Source organism: Nomascus leucogenys, chromosome 13 (assembly GCF_006542625.1).
Source record: "Nomascus leucogenys isolate Asia chromosome 13, Asia_NLE_v1, whole genome shotgun sequence".
NCBI lineage: Eukaryota > Metazoa > Chordata > Mammalia > Primates > Hylobatidae > Nomascus > Nomascus leucogenys.
This window is the reverse complement of record NC_044393.1, coordinates 75455801-75462983: the sequence shown is the minus strand read 5'-3', so window position 1 is coordinate 75462983 and position 7183 is coordinate 75455801.

Genomic DNA, 7183 nt, shown 5'->3' with positions numbered 1-7183 from the left:
TTTCAAATGGCAGGGTCTGATGGAGGATTATAAATTCTCAGCTAAAAGTGCCAAATACTTTAGACCAGTAGCTGGAAATTGTATTCTGGAGATTGCTTGGAATCGGAATCTCTGCTTCTCAGAATCTCTTTCTTCGTTTAAGAAAATGAACTGTTTCCTAAAAATGGCAGAAGGCCAAAAAAAAAAAAAAAGGAAAAAAGAAAAAAACATAGCACCAAATAACAAGGTGAAAGCAAATTCAAGTAAAATTGACTGTATGTCTTTCTTCACATTGGTTGCACTTGCTAATAGTACTTTTCAAAGGTATGCTTTGTTGTTTTCTAAAGAGAAAAAGGTTTTATAAAGCCCATTTTAACTTCAGTTTTTCAAATGATACAAATTCAAACACAATTACATACATCTAATAAGCTTAAAATGTATTTATTTTCAATCCCTAACTGCAGGCTCATCACAAATTAAATACTTGATGACAAAGAAGAGCTATATGGTAGATGCAAACAAAGTTGAGGTTCACCTACTTAAATATGATGAACTCCCCAAACAAGATACTTGTTTCTCAGGCTTGGGGGTTGAACTGAGCAGTGACAATAGGGGAATATTTAGGAAAAGATGGAAACGATGTCTCAAATACTTTGATCAACATTCTTCTTTGGCTGTCATCTACAGCAGAACAATAACAATATTTTCAAACCTAAATGAGAATATTGCTGTGCTGAACCATTTCGTGTTAAAATGTGACAGTGGGGTTGTCTGACCATTTGCCTTCTAAATGGGTTTTTAGACTAAGGAAAGCCTAGAATGCTGAGGGCAGCTCTGTTTCCATAACCCACAAAATCTGACCTAATGAAGTCAACCACATGTGTCACCTCATTCGTTGTTGGTCTATCATAGCAGAAAATACCCAGGGAGATTGGTGTGGCCGATTTAATACTAAATTATCTGATTTCAGTGAAAATATTCTGGCAATCTTAATGAGCATCAAATTGGAGACTCCACTGATCCCCCATCCCTTTTGCTTAATGCCAAAACGAAACATCTTAGGACTACAAGCAATGTTAATACTTACCAATATTTACTCTCAAAATGGAGGGCTTCCCAGTTTCTTAATCACCTCTGAGCTATGGATACAGCCAATCCAGATGGTCCAGGTTAAAACAAGTCTTGGACCAAGAGTATCTGAATTAAGGAATTGGATTATTGTGATTTCAATAGATTCTGCTTTGCTTTGCTAGTAAAAGGCAAAACCTTGTATTTCTTTTGGGAACAGTAGTATGATTCATCGAGCCATCAGTGGAGAGATGGATGTTCAAATTAATTATGAATGAATGATGTTTAGTAGGTGGTCTTTAACATATCACTAAGATAGAAAAAAGTTAAATAGATGAGCATTTTACAAAGCAATTCTAAATTTGATCGACGTCATAGATATGTCTGCTTTGCGGTCTGAGATAAGAGGACCAAGAAATTTTCCCATGAATTGCTATTTTTTGTTTTTTTTTTTTTGAGACGGAGTCTTGCTGTCTCCCAGGCTAGAGTGCAGTGGCGCGATCTCGGCTCACTGCAAGCTCCTCCTCCCGGGTTTACACCATTCTCCTGCCTCAGCCTCCCGAGTAACTGGGACTACAGGTGCCCGCCATCACGCCTGGCTAATTTTTTGTATATTTAGTAGAGACTGGGTTTCACTGTGTTAGCCAGGATGGTCTTGATCTCCTGACCTGGTGATCCACCCACCTCGGCCTCCCAAAGTGCTGGGATTACAGGCGTGAGCCACCACGCCCAGCCATGAATTGCTATTTTTAACTAAGCATGTTTGATTACTTATTTCTTATTATATTTGGAGGGTAAGCAATGGAGAGGCAAGGAAAGAAGAATAAAATCTGTGAGTAAAATAGATATGGCAAGAGAATATTCCCAAAGCGAGGAGCATCTTTGAATGATTTTATTCTACCTGAAGAAATTGAAACATTATGGAAAGATCTTCTCTATATTTTTTACCCTATCTCAAAATATGTATGCAGCTCAAAAACAAAGATAGAGGGGTCTCTTGGCAATGGTTTTGATCACTTTAGTGGGTCATTGAAATGCTTCATAAAAAGTAACAATTTTTAAAGTTGTTCTGAATGTTATATTACACATTAAAGCTACAGTAATTTTAATTAAATAATTAAAAACTTGATATTTCTATTATTTATATATGTTAAAATAAAACCAAGATGATACTATGGAAACCAAAAATCACATAGTTGCCAAATTTTGCCAGTACAATTAAGTAGCTCTAGAAACAACTTGTTTCTATCAAAAATAAAACAATAGGTAGTTTTCTCTAAAAATAGGCCACTTGAACAGTTATATGTAGCTAATATTGCACATTGAGGGCTTTTAAAATTAATTTCTTTTTTTAGTTTTTAATTTTTGTGGGTACATAGTAGGTGTATATATTTATGGGGTACATGAGACACTTTGATACAGGCATGCAATGTATAATAATCACATCATGGTAAACGGGCTAAAGCATTTATCCTTTGTCTTAAAAACAATCCAGTCACACTTTTTTAGTTATTTTAAAGTGTATCAAAATAATTCTTCTGTAAATGACATTTATTCTTAAATTCTTTAAGAAAAGCTGTAAGTTTATTTACTATCATCCAGCATAAAATAAATGACAGCATAGAATGTGGCTTGTGACACATTGTCCTAATGTCCTTAAAAACATGTTAAAAGAAGAAATAAGTTATTGAAGAGCCAAGGACTAAGGAATAAAATTTGATGTTACTATCTGTGTCTGTTAAAATCTGCAGAGACAACCACCCTTCTAAAGGCCTTCTTTCTAAAAACAATATATTATTTCAGTTATTTGTTTATTTTTTGTTGACAAAAATTGCACATATTTATGGTGTAAAACATGCCATTTTGATATATGTAAATATTGTGGAATGGTTAAATCAAGCTATTCAAAATATGCATTACCTCATGTACTTTTTTGTGGTTAGGACATTTAAAACCTCTTCTTTTAGCAATTTTCAAGTATACAATATATAAAGGCTTTCTTTTGTAAGAGGGGTATTTTCCTACTGAATCAAGTCAGTAATGGAATTGAGACTAACTTCTCTGGGCCATCTCTGAAGAGACAAAATTGTGATTATAATTACTGATAATATGTGAGTTGAAGTTTAAATGTTTCAGCTGCAGTAAAACATGAGTTATTTTAACATAAATCAGTCAAGCAAAAATGTTGGATATAAAGCTTACCTCCAAAGATTAAAAAAAAAAAGCTTCCCAAAGGCAAAGATTTTCTTCTGTTTTATTTACTAATGAATTCTAAGCTACTAGAACCATAAGTATACGGTAGGCACTTTAGCAATTAAATATTTGTTGAATGAGGAAATGAATGAATACGTAACAAGCAATATTGGAGCATGTGATATGAATAAAATATTCAACAATCCTTCAAACAATTTATATGGATTATCTTCTTTGCTGTACTACTGTATATGGTATTTATATTACCTTCATTTACATGTGAGTAAACTGAGGCACAGAACGATTAAGAAATTCACCTGAGTTCATTATCTTTTAAATAGTCTTGCCAAGTACTCAGTTGCCTGACTTCAAAACCCACTCTCTTAACCACTTCCAATTCCACAAATGCAGGACTTACGCTCTTTCCCTGTACCTAACCCTAACATTTTTACTATAGTGAAATGTAAGTCAAAGTTAACTGTTAAACACACTCTCTAGATATACATCAAAGCTCAATGATAAATGTGTTTAAGTGCATCTGCCATTAATGATATGATTTTTTTTTGCATACATCTGTAGCAATCAGAATTGATAAGATCTAATATCCAATGCTGGCAGGCATGTTAATTTTTTGACATATTTTTACAAACCAGCATTGAAGCTTATATAATTATTATTGGTTGATCTAGTTTCTCAGTTTTCTGTAATGTAAAAAGAATTTGGGTCCTAAAATGTTCATATTTGCAGTACCACAAAAAGAGCTACAATCATCATTCCAGAACACCCTTGAACATTCTAAGTGTCGAATTACCTTTTTGTCACTTCTGTAAAAGCCTAGGTTACGTTACAAAATGTAACAGTTTTAGAAGGAGAAAACATAATATAGTAACAGGAATGCCAATATTTCACACAGTGGGTCTCAGGAAACCTGATTCATGTTTCGACGACATTCATTCCCTGTTCTAGCGAAGCTCCCATTCCAGCTGCACCTTGATGCCAAGTCAACTGGATGCTGACCAGACTAATCCTCCTCTGGAACTAGAAAGCGTTCAGCATATGATTAAACAGGGCAAATTTTCTAATGATGTTTAGCTGTTTCTCATCTGAGTTAAAAATGTCAAAGATGCTTGGGCACCATTTAAACATTAAGCCATACACAGCCACTACCAATACAGTTGAGATAGGGTGAGTTTCTATTCTCTCAACTGCCCTAGTAGCTTTGGTTTGCAGTTTCTTGGTGCGAATGTGTACTTGGCTCGAGATTCAATACAGCCTTACTTTTCATTTCCATCACTCGCTTTTCCCTCATAACTTTCAATGTGTAGGGAAAGGGATTGTGCTCTTCCATTTCAGTAGTTTTATTATGTTTTACTTGAATCAAGATAATGTTCAAGTTCCAAAAATATTCAGATTAGGGTAGAGTTTTTAGCTTAAAGGAACTCCCCTGAAATTAACCAGAGTTATTTATTTCGAGAAATAAATCGTGAACCATGAGTGAAGCAGAGGTACCTGAAAGAAATCAAGGGTGGTTACCAGTTGAAGGTTAGAATACTACAGTCAGCATTTAAGAAGGAAGGAAGATAACGGTTTGGCATTGAATATTAAAGTTTGCATAGTGAGGCAGGCAGAAAGGACTTGGGGACCTTGAGCACCCAGGGATGTTAGCCATTTCACTTCTCTGCCAGAACTTGATGAGAAGGAAAATCGGCCACACTGCTGAATCATGCTTTCATTTTCATTTTTTACTTTTGTGTTTTTTGAAATGATAGCTGCCCTGGTAAAGACTTCTAATTGTTGCTGAATATTCATTATCCTCCTCTTATATGGTAACAGGCACTTCAGTTTTTAGCTGGATATATTCCTACCTGTAACAAAGACCCTATTTCATTTTTCCCATGCAAATGGTGTGACCATGAACCTTCTCTTCTCTCTTTTACCTTCCTGCTGTTTAAAACACAAACACCCAGCTGATTGCTGGCAAATAAGCAAAACCAATTCAATGGAAGAAAGAGATTCTTTTTAACAAATAGTGCTGAAACAATTGGCATCAACTTCCAAAAAAAGTGAACTTTGACCTAAAGCCCATGCTTTACACAAAATTAACTCAAAATAGATATAAAATGTAAAACTATAAAGCTTTTTAAACAACATATGGGAGAAAATCTTCATGACCTAGGGTTAGCAAAAAATTCTTAGACATGGCATCAAGTCATGATCCACAAGAGAAAAAAATATTAAACTTCATCAAAATTAAATACTTTTGCTCTGGGAAAGACTATACTAAAAAATGAAAACACAAGCCACCGATTTAGAGAAAACATTCGCAAATCACATATCAGGCATAATACTCATATCCACAATATTTCAAGAACTCTCTACACCCAACAGCAGGAAAACAAGTAATACAATTAAAAAATGAGCAAAGCGTTTCACAGATATATTATCAAAGACAATATTCGAGGGACAAATAAACATAGTAAAAGATGTTCAATTAGCCCTTAAGAAATGCAAATGAAAGTGACTATGAGACACCATACATATCTATTGATATGGTTAAACAATTTTAAATATATGTCAAATGCTGACAAGGTTGTGAAGAAACTGGATCTCTCTTACACTGCTTGTGGAAACATAAATGATACGGCCAATCAATAAATTGGTCTGGAAGTTCATTGCAAAATTAAACATATACTTACCATAGGACCCAGCACTTGCACTTTTGGTTATTTATCCTAGAGAAATGAAACGTGTGTGTGTTGTGTGTGTGTGTGTGTGTATGTACGTGAATATTCGTAGAAGTTTTATTTACAATAGCTAAAAACTGGAAATGATCCAAATATCCTGTGAGATGGTTAAACAAACTGTGGTACATCCAGACAATGGAATACTATTCAGCAATAAAAAGGAATGAACTATTGATACATGCAGTGATTTCATTCAATCTTCAGGATATTATGCTTAGGGGAAAAAAAAATGCAGTCTCAAAAGATTACATACTGTATGGTTTCATTAATATAAAATTCTTGAAATGGCAAAATTATAGAGATGGGCAACATCTTAGTGGTTGCCAGGGGTTAGAAAAGAGAATGTAGGGTGATTATACAGGGTTAGCATGAGGTAAGCATTTTGTAGTAATGGAACAATTCTGTATCTTCATTATAATGATCATTATACATCCAAATCCATTTTTGTAATAATTGTTATATAATTATTTACAGAACCATACAAAAGTAAATGTATGCAAAAAATAAAGAAAACAGAATACTGTTTGTAGTCTGCATAATTGTACTGTTCTAATTAATTTCCTGGATTTCATAGTGCTTTTTATTTAAATAAGATGTCACTGTTGAGCGGAGTTGGATGATAGTTACATAAGACCTGTCTATACTATTTTTGCAACTTTCTGTGGGTCTGAGTCTATAATTATTTCAAAACAAAAAAGTTTAAATGAAACATTGTTGGTTAATGAAGTTATGAAAAGGGGCTAGAAAGAGTTAAATGAACAATTAAATTTCATGAGTAAACAAATATTTATAATATTATGTCTTCGATTGTATGCAGAAAATATTGTTAATAAAATAGAAATTTATTTCAAAGGCAAAACAAAAACAAACACAAAAATAAACAAAAAAGCACCATCCAGATATAATGGTTAGAGCTGCTTGCCTGGACTAGAAGGTGAAATTTATCTTTAAATAATAGCAGATTGATAAGAGAGAAATCATTGTGGGGCTACTCTTCAAGCCCTGGAGAGCTTATGTTTACAAATGGTTTTATTTATATACATTTTATTTATGCCACTTTTATTTTATATTTTTATGTCTCACAAACAAACCTGATGTATCTACTCATATTATAACAAGTATATAACTATATTTGTTAATATATAAGAACAAACTGATGAAATATAGTTGCATTTGATATAATAGTATACAAATATGTA